We start from the raw sequence: 17,016 nt of genomic DNA, 5'->3' as shown, positions 1-17,016 counted from the left end.
ATACGAGGAAACATCACTGGCAGATCTTTGTGTTTTGTAGAAAGTGATATTTAGTGATAATGGCTCCTCCTGCAGCTTTCTGGAACAGAGATGCCATTTGTTTCTGCAGATATCTTTACAATTGTACAGATGGTGTTCTTGTATTGTGCTTTATGTTTGCTTTGGACAAGAAAGTTCTGCTGTAAGTATTGCTGCATGATCTTGGATTGGGAAGGTATTGAAGAGACAATGGAGAAAGAAACATAAAAACATGAAAAGTCTAAAAGATTGGCAGCCCTTGCTAGTTGTGGATTTGTTTATTTTTAATAGCTGGATACAATGCCAATGAGAAATGAAGTGATCTCTCCAGCACCAAGAACAGTTTTAAAAGACGCTATTCTCCAGAAGTCTATGATACTTTTGCAACCCAAACCAGAAGTATTCCTTTTGCTCCAGCTCTCTAGTGCCTAGTTAAGAGCAGCTGTTGCTGTGGGTGGAGTGGGAAGGGTCCCAGTGAGGAGCCTGTGCAGGATCAGAGCTGGGTTATAAACCCTGGGCTGCAGTCCAAGACTGAGGAAGAGCATTGTTGGAGCCTTGGGCAGGAAGCCTTCTCTTCTGCTCCTGCTTTAATGCCTTGGCATGAGTAAGGCTTGAAAGATGGTGTTTCTGTTGTGGAGCTCTTCATGGCTTTGGTGCATCAGGAGCAGTACACTACCACAGTTTCCACACTCTGTATTGGTGAGCTTTAGCACTGTTTCTGCAGGGTTTGTCAGTGTCTGCCCTTTCCTCAGACCGTGGCAAGCAATGGTGTTTGTGTAATCTCTCTTTGAGGGTCACTGGGGCTTGTTATCTATAATGAAATGTCGAACAATTAAAACATACACAATTTTAAGGTCAGAGAAATTGGTTTTTGGCCAACAAAGCTGCTACAACACTGATTAGGGGAGTTTGCTCTCATTAATGGTGACAAGAAGCAGAAAGATTTTGCTTCATAAGTGCAATGTTTACTGAAGTTTCCAGTATTTTTATTTTATGTGAAAGATGCAGCAAGGAGCTAAAGGAAATACCTTATATATTGTGTTTGTGTGTGAAGAATGTGGTTCTTGACATCGAGCCAGCAATGTGAGCACATTGTTCAAAACACACTTTGTAAGAAAAGCCAGTTGGGGGAAATGGCCCTGCTTCTCTGCTCTGTGCTTCTGGAATAGAATGTGTATTTTATAACCTTGGGGAGCTTGTGGAATTGAATAACATACTGGTCCAATGAAAAAGAAAGTTTCCTGAAGCTGTGCTGCAGTTCTCCAGAACTATATCACTGTGAGCCTCCTTCCTTGGCTTGAGAGCTCTGGGGCTCAAAGTGACTTCACTCCTTGGCCATAAAATTGGTGTTTCTAATCAAGATGCTGAAAGTACTGCAAGGGCTCACTCTCTGCACAGCAGCACAGCTGAGTTGCCTTGCTTTGGGCTTAGCTCCATTTACATCACATTCTGCCTATGAATAAAATTGCTTAAGAATTACTTCAATTTGCATATTTCACACTGATTGGGATCCTGTAGTACAATTCTTATTTCTTACTTTCAAATCACTTCTTACTTTCAAATCCTGTTCATGCAATATAAGTCTGTGCTGTACTTTCACAGCAACAGATAATGCTTGAAGGGTTAACTTCTTAATTCCCCAGAGGCCATAATTTCTACTTACCCTCTTATCAATGGTTATTTTCTTTTCTTATTTTCTCTCTGATTTATTTTGTCTTATAAAACTTTATATTGTATTAACAGATAGTGTTATTTAAGAAGCTATAGAACAAGTTATCCTATCTTGCAGAAGTTAATCTTAATTAGGTCTGGTATTCAAGAGTCCTAAGTTGATACATAGTTCCTGAAAGCCCTGCATTATCCCTGGGAGCATGGAATGCTTAAACATCTAATTTCAAAAATAAGAAACATCAAGAAATGAAAATGGATTCTAATTAAATGATTCACTTAATTTGATGCTTCTTAAAATAGACTGCTGCAGACCCAATTTTTTTTCAGTTACAGTATTTCTTTTTGCTAAGACTGTCCACAGAGATGTGTATTTTCTGGAAGTTTACTCTGTGTGTAACCTGATTTACCTCCAGACAAAGAACCTTTACAGCCAAGACTCAGACTTAGAAACCTGAACAAATAAACAAAAGAAACACTAGTCAAAAATTACAGTGACTGGGCAGGAAGAGGTTGAGCACTTAGCAACTAGGAAAACTTATTCCTTGATCCTCTTATGTTTCAGTAGTGAGTTGGAAGTAACATGAATTCAAGCCATCAGTGACCTTCTTTTGTAGCAAATAGGTTGAAATCTTTTAGCTCTTTCTTATCTTAAGAAAATAAGTTATGCCATGCATATGCACATACATTTTGGGGCAGGTTTTCTGCTTTTAATCCAGCAGTTGTGGATGAGCAGAGCATCTCATACAAAATAAAAAAGATTTCTTCATTCAGGTATTTATTTCTTCATCTCCTGTAGATCCAAAACTATGGATAGGAACAGTTAGAAAAAGGTCATTCTACCAAGAGGTTTCTCTCTTTAATTGGAACAATAAAGCCTTTGTCAGCTACCAGATGTGCAGCAAATTGAGAGGTGACCTGTGGATTGATCCTGCAAGACTAAAAGGGGTTCTATCTCCATTAGCTGCATCATCCATTTAGAGGTTTCTTTCTGTTCTCTTGGATTTAAATCACCATTTTGGAAAGAGGAATTTGACTAAAAATATGCTGGGGAAAAAACCCTCTTTTATTCTGTACAGTAGGATTCACTACTGTTAGGCTAAATTATTTTTTTTAAGTTATTTAAGTGATTGACCTAGTGGATGTTCCATATGTGGTGGCTTTGTGTTTGTGTGTGCTTTAAAGAGCCATGAATTATAATTTGACATAATTTTGTAATTAGTCATGACGTGTGCTTCATGTTTTCTTGTGGCAGATTCCAAAGACTTATTAATCAGAAGCATTTTCTCAGATAGGAAACTGCTCTGTGTAAAAAACATTAACTGTATTGCAATGACTTTAATAAAAAATAATAATAACAACACTAATGCAGAGACTGATTTAGGAGTGTGAGATAAGTTTTTATATCATTTTGTGGTGATATACCAAAGGAGTAATTGTTGTATTTCTAAAGAAATACAGAAATTCCCCTGGGCAGCTTTTAAAGCAGTCAATATATTTATGAACTCCAAGCAGAGCGAATCTGAGTTTTTTGCTACTGAGGTCTGCTAAGACACCAGCTTTCAGGCTGTGGTTTTTGTTTTCAAAGCTTATACCAACAGCAATAAGTAAAGCATAGTTTCTTACCAGGTTGTGTTATTTGTGCCATCCCACAAAAAAAAAAAAAAAAAAAAAATAAAAAAAAAAAAAATCTGTTCTAAATCCTGGCTAGAGCTTCTGCATACTTTAGGCTTTGAGATTAATGGGAACCCCTTGTGCACAGAGAAGTTGAAGCTCACAGGTCGCTGTATGGTCCAGGTTACTGAAACACCTCTGTAATTCTGTTAATGTGTAATTCCAAGAAGGTATAGAATAAGCAAGTGAAAAAATGGAAATTAATGAGCACATGCTACAAAAGTGTAATGCATCACATCCTGGCCATGCAGCAACACAGCTGAACCCTTGGGAATGCTTCCTCCCCCTCTCGTGGTTAAACTGCTTTTCTGAGCAGTGGACTTCCAAAATCTGCCAGAGCCAAACACTTGCAGATGTGCCAGAGGATGTTGGAATATCTCCAGCTGTGAGGTGGTAATTATTCAGCTTTCCACTGTATTTAATGTCTGCTTATCTTGGAGGAGAAGAGATGTTCTCACAAGTAGTCACTGTAATACCAGAGAATTAGGGTGCTTCTTTACTGTACCAAAACACACTCGGTGGAGGATCAACGTTTTTCCCCACAGCCACTGCTTGGCACCACATACAGAGAATATTTTCTGTATCACCTATAAGTGGGAAAAACAGTTGGCAGTTGGTGTTTTGGGGGTTTCATTTGTTGAGGGACGTTTTTGTGAGTTGTGTTTTTGTTTGTTTGAATCCTTATATTTTAGAAAATCCAAGCATATGAACAAAACAATCTTCACTTATCATACAATGGGTAAACGAATCACAAATCCTGCTTTCATCCAGAAACATATTGTACTGTTTAACCTCAGATGTGTAGATTGTATTGGGGTGGATACAGCTACACTGAGCAGGCTGGCTGCTTTCAAGGTGGTTTTGAAGTAAAAAGTAAATGGGTTCTTTGCAGCCACATCACAGGCACTGCCATAAAGCATAAAGGTCCATCTGTGAGCTGGGGGAGAGCTGCAGGCTGGGTGTGCTCTGCACAGCCCTGCTGGTTATTGCAGAGCTGAAGGGCACTTCCTTGCATTTCACAGGGACAAGGAGTAGTTGGACACAGAGAAGGAAGAAATGCCACCTTCCCTCTTTAATAGTAGTGAAAACTACACCTAAATCACAAATGATCCTGAGAAATCAGCAGCAAGTAATCAAATGAATATTAAGTTTAACCCTTTTCACAAAAGAGCAATAACAAGTCACCAAGAAACTCTTTTCATGTTTAGTGTTTTAAGCGCCTGAGCCTTGATATACCTTAGAGCCATGCCAGGTCTTGACAATAGATCACTTAATTGATTAATCAGCACTCCTTAATTTCATAAGCAAAAAGAACTGGTTGTTCATTATTCACACAAATATTTGGGTTAAAAGTTTTCTACTGTCTCTTGTGAGAAAAGCATTGAGAGTTGAGAATGGTATTTTCGTCAGAAAAATGAGTATTCTCTTTAAAAATCAAAGGACCTTCTTTCAATGATGTGGATCATCTATATTTTGAAAAAAGCAATTTAGTTTCAGAAAAAAAATATGCTCCTTACTGATGGAAGACCTTTTAGTATGATTTTTTTTTTCTCCCAGAAATACTTAAAAAACCACCACAGAGATTCATCTTTAAATAAGTGTCTCTTGTTTGGTGCAATTAAAACTTCTTTCTGTTCTTTTCCTTCTGCTTTCCAGCTGGCCTGTCCACCTGCTTACAGTTTGTATCCAAAGAGCAAAGTTCAGAAACCCATAAGATCATTCTGTTTTAAATGGAACAAAACAGTGTTAATGCCTGTGTTCTTCATTTATTTCTAAAATGTTGACATAATATTAAAAACAAGCAAACTAAACTATGCAAACCCAACCAAAAAAGCCCAAATTTGTAACCTATTTGGTAGCACTAATTTAATCAATGGTCATTGTGTAAGAAAGAAAATTGCATAGTAAATTCTAAGATGCCTATGTTGAAAATGGTTAATTATAATAGTATAAGTTCTCGTGAATATTTTTTTTTTCTCATGAGCAACTGATAACTCTGAAAAAAACTCAACTTTGCTTTCTTGTCATTTTTGACCCTATCCTCTGTTCCCTGCACTACAGTAATAGAAATAAAGAAACATCCTGAAATTTAATAATACTTTTGCCTGTATACCTATCACTTCATATTCTGTGGAACAAGTCCTGAAAACTTCATTTTCTCCTTGCATTTCAGTGTATGAACAATTCCAACCCTAGTCTGGGTCTGTAATCTGTTCAAGTCTCTCTTGCTTACAAAGCTTCCGTACTTCTATTTTTGTCAGTTAGTAGTAAGGAAACAAAAATAAGAGAGAAGATTGCCATTTGTCACACTTGTGAAATGATTTCCCCTCAAAACTTGGCATCGTCTGTCCTGACCAAGTAGGGAACACTCTGTGTGATATTACAGCCCATTGTAAAATAAAACTGAAAGGAACAACTGAATGAACAGAGCCTTTTTAAAGGAAGCTGGTAATCACAATGTCTTTCTGCATAGTAGTTCTTGTCTTAGTTTTCATTCCTGGCTGAATCTATGCCAGGGTATTCCAGAAATGCAGGGTGGGAGGGGAAGGATGGACTTATCTACTGTAGCTGTTCCTCAAAACATTTAAAATTGGAACTATTTAAATCCATCTATTCGTTACATGCTTTGTTTTGCATCTAGTGTCAAAGTAAGGTGCTGCTTCTATTCATTATTTTTGTTATTACAAAGCATTTGAAGAAAAAATTAATTTGGTCAAATTATATGTGACTATCTTGATAGGATGAAAAGCCCCCAAGAAAGGTACTTTGTATCTATATAGCAGCTATTTCTCCAACAAGCAACAAATTTTTAAAATATAATTGGAGGAATGAAATCTATTGGGGAGAATATTTAAACGTCTTTACTTGAATATTGTCCAACACAGCACTATGACTGTAAAATATCTGTGTTTAGCTTGCATTTAGCTATTGAGAAGAAAATTTGTGTTTGATTTACTGCAGGTAGCTTATATTAAAAGCTTCTTTGAAACATAAGTGCCAACAATTGTAACTTGTTTTTGTGAGGGTTGTTCTGTCAACGAAATTGATATGTGTCTATTAGAAGAGTTATGTGTGCATTAGAGCAGGGTGTTTGTATTACAGTGTCTTATCTCTGGGCAAATTGTCTTACCCTCTGGTGTAAGTAAGCAAAAAATATCACTATCTCTCAGGCTGGAAAGAAATCAAATAAGCTGGCAGGCTTCTGCCAGAATGTAGTGGACTTGTATTACAGTGTCTTCTCTGGGCAAATTGTCTTACCCTGTGGTGTAAGTAAGCAAAAAATATCACCCCAGCTATCTCCCAGGCTGGAAAGAAATCAAATAAGCTGGCAGGCTTCTGCCAGAATCTAGTGGAGATTTGTGTAGTGCTAGAAATAGATTGCAGAGGATCAAAGAAAAATATTGAGTAATTCTTAAACTTCTTTTACCAACAGCACACAAGCTTTATGGAAAATCCTCCTTCACTGCCTGTTTTCTTATTAAAACAGGCTAATTCAGGAAAGGTGATGAGAATATTGCAGTGAGAGATTCTTGCCAGTTAAAAATGTGCCACTCAGCAAACCAGGATTTTACTATGACTGTTTGGCTTTTCCCACAAGAGCCACACAGGTTTCCATACGTTGTGAGTACAGCTTTTGTAAGCATTTTGAACTGTCCTGTCAAACTCTGCTTCACTAAGGATGTACTTAGGAAACACCTTTAAATGCTGGGTTTCTTTCTAGTGAGGCAAGCAGGATCATTGCATTGTTCTCAGTCCTCCACAGACTTCTCAGATTCCTTTCTGACTTGTTCTCTGGTAGCACTCCGAGTAAATCTTGTACATGAGCCATCATTAACTCACTTCTGTTAAAGAACTGCTGTGGATACAGTTTTAATTGCTTCATTCATCCAGTTACTGAGCAGACCAACGTGTCTGAACTTGCTGCATGAGACAAGAATGCAGCATTCAGGAGACTTCTCTGCAGCAACCTGTGTGTTCTTCTTTCAAAAGCACTGCCTTATTCCAGAGTTATCACTTACACGTTTAGAGTTGGGCACACACTTGAGAGACTTTGGCAGCTCAGCATTTCGGATGTTTACTCTTTGTTTTGAAACCATCAAGCCAAAATAGAAAACTCCCACGGAAGGCATCATGTTCCATTTTCTGTCTCCTGGGAGAGGTGATCTCGCCAAGGATCTGGTTTGGTTTGTTGTTGTTTGGTGTGTTTGCTGTGAAACAGTTGCACAGAAGAAATGTTTTGAATCCAGCATCTTCCTTGCAGTAATTTTCCTTCTGAAGGAAGGAGGGAATTATTTTACCACTGACTAATTTGACGGGTATCAGTCATCTAAGGAGGCACTTACCTAATGAGTTGGAAAGGGCTTTCCCATCTAGAGCAGTCTGACACAGACTGTGACACACAGCTTTTATCATGTCATGAGTTTCAGTATCACAGTGTACAGAGTATTCTTTGTTTGGCACATTCTTCTCTTGGTTGATTAGTTTGGGACTTTTGTCATTCATTTATACTCCAGTACTTGTCCCTTTTTTGAAGCGGAATCTGGTGGTTAGTCTTCTTCCACGTCTAATCTCATTATTTATTACTTATTTTTTATTACCAGAAAAGTAATATTAAATACTAAAAGAATAAATATCTTTTTCTGGAATCTGGTGGCTAGTCTTCTTCCACATGTCTAATCTCATTATTTATTACTTATTTTCTATTACCAGAAAAGTAATATTAAATACTAAAAGAATAAATATCTTTTTCTTACTGCTAAGCAACATAAACTTTGCTGAAGATGGATGAGTGCTCTGTCATCTGTGAAACACAAATTGTTTCCAGTTTCTTGGAGGGCAGGAACTTGGTAAAGGGCAGACAATTGTTCTGAGAGTTGTAGGCTGTGAGAAATGGATTTATAAAGAATTTTTAGAACTTGACAAAGTTTATACAGTTTTGTATATTTGTAGAAGGGCAGACAATTGTTCTGAGTGCTGTGAGAAATGGATTTGTGAAGAATTTTTAGAACTTGACAAAGTTTATACAGTTTTGTATATTTGTATGCAAATATCGAGGTAAGGTGTGTTGATTTAGGAACTAAATTATTTATGCTATTATTTACTAATAGCAGCATTGTGTGGCAAAAGTCTTATAGGGTAAAAACATTTATGAAGTATTGTAACTAAGAAATAAGTTAGCTTCTGATAGAATGGCATTGAGTTTTACATCTCTTGTGTCTCACTATTCATTGAGACTGATAATGGAATAAAATCTTCTAAAACACCTCTCAGTTGGCCCATCTCTACAAAAACTAAGAAAACCAACAGTAAGCACTGTAAATAGCTGTCCCCTGTTCCCTGGTGAGCATGTGCACTGCAGGAACTGTGACAGGAACAAGTGGCTGGGTTTGGCTGTCTAATGGCTTCTTCTGAGCACACTTGAAATGTTTGTTTTGCTTGGAGATGCTGTCTTAGATACTAGATAGCAACTGATAAGGGCCAAAGTTTAGGTAGCATTTCCCAAACAATTTGGCTGTCTCTGTGATTCCTAGAGAAGCCTTTTCCTCTCCAAATGGAAGACTGCAGGTCGGTGAGCTGGGGAGGCAGCAGCCAGCCCCAGGAAGTGCAGGTCTTTATCACAGTAGCTGCTGGTAATGCTTTATTTTGGATTTTAGCAGATTGGAGAACAGGTTTCCTGCTTCTGTGCCTGGTTGCCTTCCTGTGTCTGGAGCACGAGCAGCCAGGAGGTGATGGAGCAGAAGTGACAAGTGGGGCAGGGATGCTGGGAGGCACCAGGGTACCCACGGTGGGGCTGGGGGAGCAGAAGGCAGCAGGTCTGGCCCTGCGGCAGCTGGGCTGGGTCCAGCTCTGTCTGCCAGGAAATGCCTCTCACGGGCTGCTCAGGCTCCCCAGAGCTGGCAGCACGTGGTGCTGTCCTCGTTTGCCATCTCCTTCACACACTCAAACCCTTAAAATAACTTTCCTGAGAGTGTTCTGTGGGACTCCTGCTGCTGCTCCTTATGGCACGGCTTGTGCATCTCCTGCACCTGATTTATTCACCAGCCACACCACAGGGGAAGGCTCAGCCTGGGGGAAACTGGCTTAGTGCAAAACCCAAAATGACACAGAAGGTGGCCTGGGGGCAGTCTGGAGGAGCAGCAGTAACCAGTGCCTCCCAGTCACATCCTCTGAAAAGAAAATAACTTTCACTTCTATTCATCCTATGCCAAGATAAAACACAGGCGTGCCCACAGCTTTCTGAGAAATCAGTAGAAAGTTCAGTGAATGGGAAGTTCTGCTTCTTTTGTGGTTTTCTACCTAAAAGCAGACTCCATTTTATTTCAATTTGTTTCATTTAACCAAGAGTTAGAAACACTAAGTAATAGTGTCAGAGTGTACTTCTAATTGATTATTTTGGTGCTTCTAAAATACATTTCAAGGAGGGTGGGAAAACCCATGTAAGAAGTCTCTGACAATGTAAGCTGCTTATATGCAAGCTTAAATTAGTCAATTTTCAACATTCTGAGCATGTAGAGTTGTATTTCTTGCACTATTTAGTTTTGTTAAAGCAAGGGATAGTGATTTTAGATATTGCAATAGTCAATCATTTAAATTTACACCTTATGTGAACCTGCCAGAAACTATTTTTGAATGATTAAGAAAATATTGTATCAATTTCATATGTGCATATCTTTTCATAAATAAGTATTTTATTCTGGTACGGTGTGTGTACGTATATAAGTAATGACAGAAATGTGTATATTGTGCATATATAGAAAGATTCAGAAATAAATCTCATTAGAGCAGTAGAAATAAAAATGGGCCCACTTAAGAAGGAAAAAGTTTTAAAACTTTAATGAAAAATTTGCCTCTGAAAGCAGAAATTATCCTCAGGCCTGAACACTTATAAATATTTAACTTGTGATAAAACTCACACTCACTGCAGCCTGATCAGGAATGCAAACCAACAATAATAATAACGAAGGAATAAATACAAGTGTAGTTGCTGGCTGTTTCCACAGAGAACACCAAAGCTCTCAGTGCTGCAACAGTGACATCCAGCGACTGAGGCAGCCAGTCCTGGGCTCAGGCTGCATTTGAAATGAGCACTAAAGGACATGCATGGAAAGGGATGTTTGTTTGCTAAGATCTTTAATGCAACACTGGACTCATTAAGAGGATAATTAGAAATGCCATGGGAGAATGAGCAGGATGATAAATAGGTAATCAAGAAGGATGATGTATTGAATTAATCCATATCTGTTTCAGAAATAGGTGTTTGCTGAGCCGAGTAAGGAATATATTATTTTAGAACAAGTGTTTTGTCCAGAGGCAATTTGTTCCATGAGCCTACACACACCTCCTTTTTTATTATTTAACAAAACAGAATTCAGTAGGCAATACTCCTACTTTATTTTGCTGCAGATATGATCTACCTTGGATGTAAATGCAGATGTATGATGGAAAGTTCTTTCAGTTTTTCAAATTAATGAAATAAAAAGACCAAAAAGCAATAAGAAAGCTTTTGTAGGGAAGGTGACAAAATGCTTACTGTCCTTTTATACACGGCATCCATTTTTCTGTGTTGGTTGAAGGTATTGTGAAGTTTTAATGAAATTCATACTTCATAAAGCTGCTGGCTCTAAAAATGAGTGTCATTTGATTCTGACCTGACCCCCTACTCCCTTAGTCATCCAATTTTTTTTAGGGGATATGAGTCTTGAAATCTCCACATTATTCCAAATGTCACATGATATGCCCTGTACTTTGATTCCTGTAATTGTACTACAGAAGTAGCTTATCTCTGGGCTTTTAAGAAAGGTAATAATGTGAACTAATTTTTTAGGACTTCAAAGCTGTCCAGTTTTACTCTTAAGAAATTGATGAGTTAAAAAAAATTATGTGAGTTATATAAGGTCATAAGAAAAGAAATGTACAGAAAAATGAATTAAAATAATTACGAGGGAAACAGCTGCCCAGATGGAAACAAGAAATGTTCAAGTTTGTCACATCTGTCCTCTGGCAAGAGGCAGTAGTTAATGTTAAAAGATATACCCTTGTTAATGATTTGAATTTCAAAGCACAAAACTACAAGAAAAAACCCCAGGAAAAATAAATTTGGGTATTAAGTGTTGAAGATTCTCCCTTTTAAAGATGTTTAAACATTTAGATGTTTAAAATATCTTTTAAAGATGTTTAAATACTACATTTGCATTAGTAATGGTATGTGTTACTTAGTTATTACTAGTTTGGAGTGAGGATAGAAACAAAGCCTGAATTTTTGTACTCATTGTACTATCTCAATGTTCTGTTTTCAGGAAAAATAGTCTCCTTCGATGTTCATTTCAGTTTTAGTCTTTAGAAAACCCTTGAGATAGCCATGGTTTTTAAATAAGATTAGAAAGTTACAGGAAAGAAGCAATAAGAGGGGAGAGGGGAGTGCAAGAGACAGCTCTTCAAGTGACAGCTGCTGGATTCTGATCTTGCTTTCTCTAAGGAAGATCTTTCACTTCTGTTCACGTGTTTTTATTTAATATTGAAATATTAAATACTACAGGGGCCATTATAATGGAACAGGTATAAACCAATAATAGAGCCATTTGTGAAACTCATACTGAAAGGAAATTAAGCTGGATTCCTCTTTCTTTCTCTATGCTCCTCTTTTAGAATCTAGCTAGGGTTTTGTGTAGCTGTAGCGACAGTGACTGCCACATCTTAGGCTCACTGGGCTGAGCCAGCTGTGCTGCTGGTGTTTTTCCTGCCAGATTAATCTCGGGCTTCTTAATCCTTATGAGGATTCAGAAATACCCGTGCTGTCCCACCTTATAGCACCAGTAAAAGTATTAAATTATGACTCTGTTGGAGGCAGGAGGCAGACAGCTCAGCTCTGAGACCTAAGCAGTGGGAAGATCAAATGACATCGCTAGAGGGCAACAAGACATCACAGACTCTGTGTTTTGTTAAAGCTCGAGCAATGTCACACCCTCACCGAGGAACAGCTGTTTGAGGAACAGCTTATGTAAGCCTTTGTGTTTTCCCGACTGTGAGACATAGTGGATCTTGCTTCAGAAATTATAGAGCTTAAAATATGAATTTTATTATGTCTGCACAAACAAAATTTATAATATAATTTTGTGTTGCTTTATCTCTGCTCTGCTACAGTAAAACAATTACAAGATTGGATATTGGTGCATCATTTTAATTTCTGAACAACATTTACCTAGGGCTATAGTGAAGAACAGCATATTCTCCTAAAAACTCATGTACTAGATACAAATAAAAATGTACAGGTTAGGAAAATTTGAATTTGGAGTTCACTGCCTTTCCCTCCATCCCTTTCAGTCAGCATGAGCACCCATCCAAACTGGTAACAGGCATTGCAGGGGTCAGTGACCCTGCCCAGTCCTCTGCAGCTTTTAGGGTAGTTATTGCCTCTTACCTTCCATTTCCTGCTGGCACTCAGTGTTGTCAGTGTAAAACCAACTTGCTACTCAAAATGCAGGCTGTGTAGTACAGGGACATGGTGGAGAGAAAGGTGGAGAACTTGGCCTGAAGCCAGTGCTGGGTCGAAGGGAGAGTTTTTAACCCATGTGTTTGTAAGCATTTTGCGGATGCAAAGACTTTTTCCATTAGTATTATTGTCCTTGCCTACCTTGTGCAGGCCAGCAGTCAAGACAGAGCTCCAGGCTAAGGGGTTTCCTGGCATTGCACTTTGTCTCCTGTTTTGGCTCTTGGAAAAAGTGGGGCTGTCACCAGAAGCAGCCTCATTATGAGAGCTCCCAGCTGACAACACGGAGTAAAGGGATTTTTTCTGTGGTCAGAGGGTAGCTGGCAGTGTGCCTTTTTAAGCAGTGTCTGTTTATTCATCAGGCTTGTAATGATGCTGGCCTCTTCCTTTTTTAATTCCCTGATCTCCTAACTTGTTGGGAATAATTCTGTGCACTTTCAGAAGACTAAATTCTAATTGCCACAGCTTTGAACTCTTCAGAGCAAGTACTGTAAGTATATACAAACAATGTTTTTCATGGCATCTGTTTTAGTTTACTCTAGCTGCACTATTGCACGTATCTGCTAATTGGTACCTCCTCAGGTAGGGATACTTCTACTGGGGACAGACAAGAGCTTCAGGGCAGGCCAGAGATTAGTGTGGCTGTCTAGGCCAGGTCAGAGCTGAATGGAATTCTCTGATCACACTAAGGGTTTGAATCAGTTTTGTTTTCATCTTCAAAGTGTGATTCCAGCTTCAACTGAAAGCTTTTATGTTGTAGCTATAATACAAACTTAATTAGGAGGACAACTAAATTAATTCCTGGCAACTAAATTAGGAAGACTGCATGTGGGAGCTGGAGAGGCATCAACAGAACAGAAAGCAAAACTGCTTATCTGCAAATCAAATAGCTTTTTTTGGAATTTTTCTTTTGAGTATGCGTTCCTCAAGCATATTATGGTATTTTTACTCTCATCCCAGTTTATTATTTACCAAAGATTTCTTAGTCTAACTTTTAATCAAAATAAGGCTTTCATTCTCTTATATGTTCTTTAAAGTACTTTTCTTTATATTTTTTTCTCCCTTATTTGACAATGAGATGTCAAATGTGTTTTAAACTGTAGCTTTTCCTTTTTATTTTTCATGTATGTGTGGACTATACCTTTCAGAATTCCTTTGAGTTACCTGAGTGAAATCTTCTGAGAAAAAGACTGATGTGAAAATATTGACACAAATGATAAAAATTCTTTTCTGTGGGTGTTCATTAAAAAAAAACTCAATAAAACAGCAACAAAAAAATCCACTTGAAATTGTGGCCAGGCCCAGTCCTTAGATTCGGACTAAATTTGCATGGACTTGTAAATTCAGATCATCCAGCATCCAGTACAACTAAAACCAAAGCAACTTTCTTTGTGAATTGCTTGTAGAGTGGAGCAGGTTTGAAACTATCCGCACAGATTCTTGCTCATCCATCTAGGCACATTATCAAAGTGGAGAAGTATGTACATTTTTTGAAATCTGTTGAGTTTGTTTTGTTTCTGTTGTAAATGTACAGATATTTCTTTAAGTCATGGTGTAATTTTAGTGCATCTGCTTTGAACTGTCTTGTGACCCTCAGATTTATGGATAGCACTGATAGATACTAATTCTTAATACAATGTTTTTCATTTGCTGTGGTGTGATACAAATGACAGAGTACCCGTTTCCTTTTCACTGACCTCTGCAGCTGGCTTGCCTCTTGCTTTATCTGAGCTGGTAATTAGTAACTGCAGGGTAGAACCTGGCCCCCAGCATTTGAACTGTCCCTTTACTTTGGGAGTGCTGCTACTCCATTTCAGGACAGCTAATCCATCGGATTATTGACCCAGTTAATAGTAAGTAGACTCAGCTGACTACTGGCTTTGTTCTGAAAAGTATTACAGACATTTTTACAGTCAGGAACAACAGCCAGGAGATCTAAGGAGCTGTCAGGAGCCCTTCTGTTTGTGTCAGAGATAGCTAATCCATTAACTGGCCAGGACAAAATGCCAGTCTGTTTCAGGATGGTGATGAACAGCTGGATATAACCTTCAATGAAAGTGATTTAACTACCTGTTTGTCTTTGCCTAGAAATAATTACAATGAGTTACAGCTACTGACTGTGTGAGTTATTGTGCTTCAGTTGCTATTTCTGTCTCTTACGGCTTAATTCCTTACCTGGGAAATTCCCATCCTGTGTCCAAGACTGAGACATGTGTCTCTACATGCACAACTCCAAGGTCTCTGAGGGTCCCCATCCCTATCATCAGCCATGCTGCTGTTAATGACCCTGTAGTCGAGTTTAGCACGTACTGGTGTGATGTTTAAATAGATGTGGTGTTGTAGCTGCAGGCAGAATAGCCTTTGTGATGAGCTGCAGACAGCCGGGTGAGCAGCGTGGCTTCGTTCGGGAAGACAAAACACAGCATCACACCGCACGGGATGCCCATCACACCGCATCCCTTAAACTTGCAAGGAGTAATAGGGCATCCTCACGGGCCGTGTCAGAGCCTGCCAGGGACCGCGACTAATTTATGTCACAGTCCCTCACTGTGTAAAGGTGCTGCAGATGAGACCCTCCGGGGGGAAGCACTCCCCAGCCCGGTCAGAGCTGCGGCCCCAAAGCGGCGAGCGCAGCAATCCCCGGCCGCAGCAGATCGGGTTGCAGCCCTGCCTCGGCAGCTTCACACCACACCCCTCCCGCCGACCGGGATTACTAGGGGAGGATCGCGCTCTGCTCTGGTTCAGGAATTCCCTCTTTCTTCAAGAGCTGTTGCTAGGAGTTTGGTGAGTACTTTGCAGCAGACTTTCGGTTTTAAGGGAGTAGTTCTCTTTCCTTTAGCTGCCGAAAGCAGTATCAGCTGGTGGCTTTTCTTTAGATGCGGTAGTCAGATGTTTAGATTCAAAGTCCAGCAGAGAGTGCTGCAAAAAGGGAGAGACTTCTTTTCCTCTGCAGATTTGAAACAGCAGGACAATGAATATACTTGTATGATTAATACAACTAACATTTGGTTGCCATAATCTCAGTCTCAGGTGTTTTAAGCTCTAAGTCAGTTCTTGGAAGGGAAGCCGTCCTAAAGCTGAATAAACTAATTCTGATCAATAGCTCAAGTTTGAAGCAAAGCTCTTGCTTTTTTGAAGCAATTTCTCCACTGCAGTGGGTCCAAGAGAGGCTTGATTCAAGCACAGTGGTCTGCCAGGCTGTTTCAAATCAGTCTGAGGCAACTAACTTCTGAAGCAATTCATATTTTGAGAAGTACAGGAAGATTTTAGGAGAATCATATTAAGCTGTTAAGACATAAGCCAATTTCGCTCACAGTGTTTTTGAAATTTACAACAAACTAGTGAATGAGGTGTCCAGTTGTGTCAGTGTAACAAACACAATCTGGACCCCAAAAAACCAGAATATTTTTGGTGACTTCTGTAATGTTTTACTTGGAATAATTGATGTAAACTTCATTTTTAGTAACTGTGTAAAACAAAGAAGTGATACTAGCCTGTATTTTAAAATATTGCTAGGATTGGCTAATATGTTTTTAAAATGGCAGTTTTAATGAGGAAAAAGCCTGTAACAATGGGAAATTAGAGGTAGGGAGAAAAACAGCAATTTGGATTGGGGGAGGAGTGTGTGGATGGCCAGTCTGACTCAGTGCTCCAAGAATTAGCCATGAAAGTGTCATGGGAAACATGTAAAGATATAAACCTTCCTTCCTGAGTGTCTTATGGGCAGACACAGAGACAGGAAGTGCAGCTGTCAGTGCAGATAGGGACAGCAAGGGCGTGCTGGAGGAATTGCCAGGCACCTACTTGGGCAAAGCTGTCAGCCTTTGCCCTTTGGAACCTTCTGCCCTTTATTTAATTTCACTAGGAGGTATTTATTGCTCTCTGTGAAGGCAGCAAGTATCTGTATCCACAGCAGATTCCTCTGAATTAGTCTTTTAAGCTGAATTCGGAATTATGATCAAGTTTACTTTGTGTGTAGCGTACACAGAACAATGCTGAGGAGGTAAGGGTGATTAAAGCACATCCTGCTCTGACCTTTTCTCCTGTCAAATAATGCCCTATGTGAAATGGTTAATTACAAAGCAGTCATGTGGCCAATTGCTTGATGAATCCATTTGTTTGAAAAATTTATTAATTTTATGCCAGAGAGTCACCGAGTGCCCTTTAAA

At 39.0% G+C, this 17,016-nt stretch overlaps 1 protein-coding gene across 4 annotated transcripts in view; it reads left to right on the top strand.

Moving 5' to 3' along the window:
* Positions 1–17,016, top strand: part of TFPI (tissue factor pathway inhibitor) — a 65,232-nt gene that overhangs the window by 14,256 nt on the left and 33,960 nt on the right. The window contains exon 1 of one of the 4 annotated variants that reach the window (XM_039728762.1): positions 13,319–13,337. The exons of 2 other annotated variants lie outside the window; for them this stretch is intronic. The gene's annotated coding sequence lies outside the window, so the exon portion shown is untranslated. Of the gene's footprint in view, positions 1–13,318; positions 13,338–15,485; positions 15,632–17,016 lie in introns of those variants that run through there. One more of the 4 variants, XM_039728759.1, reaches the window with a different exon arrangement.

This window comes from Passer montanus, unplaced genomic scaffold (assembly GCF_014805655.1).
Source record: "Passer montanus isolate IOZ18808 unplaced genomic scaffold, ASM1480565v1 scaffold66, whole genome shotgun sequence".
NCBI lineage: Eukaryota > Metazoa > Chordata > Aves > Passeriformes > Passeridae > Passer > Passer montanus.
This window is presented reverse-complemented; position numbering and strand designations above follow the sequence as displayed.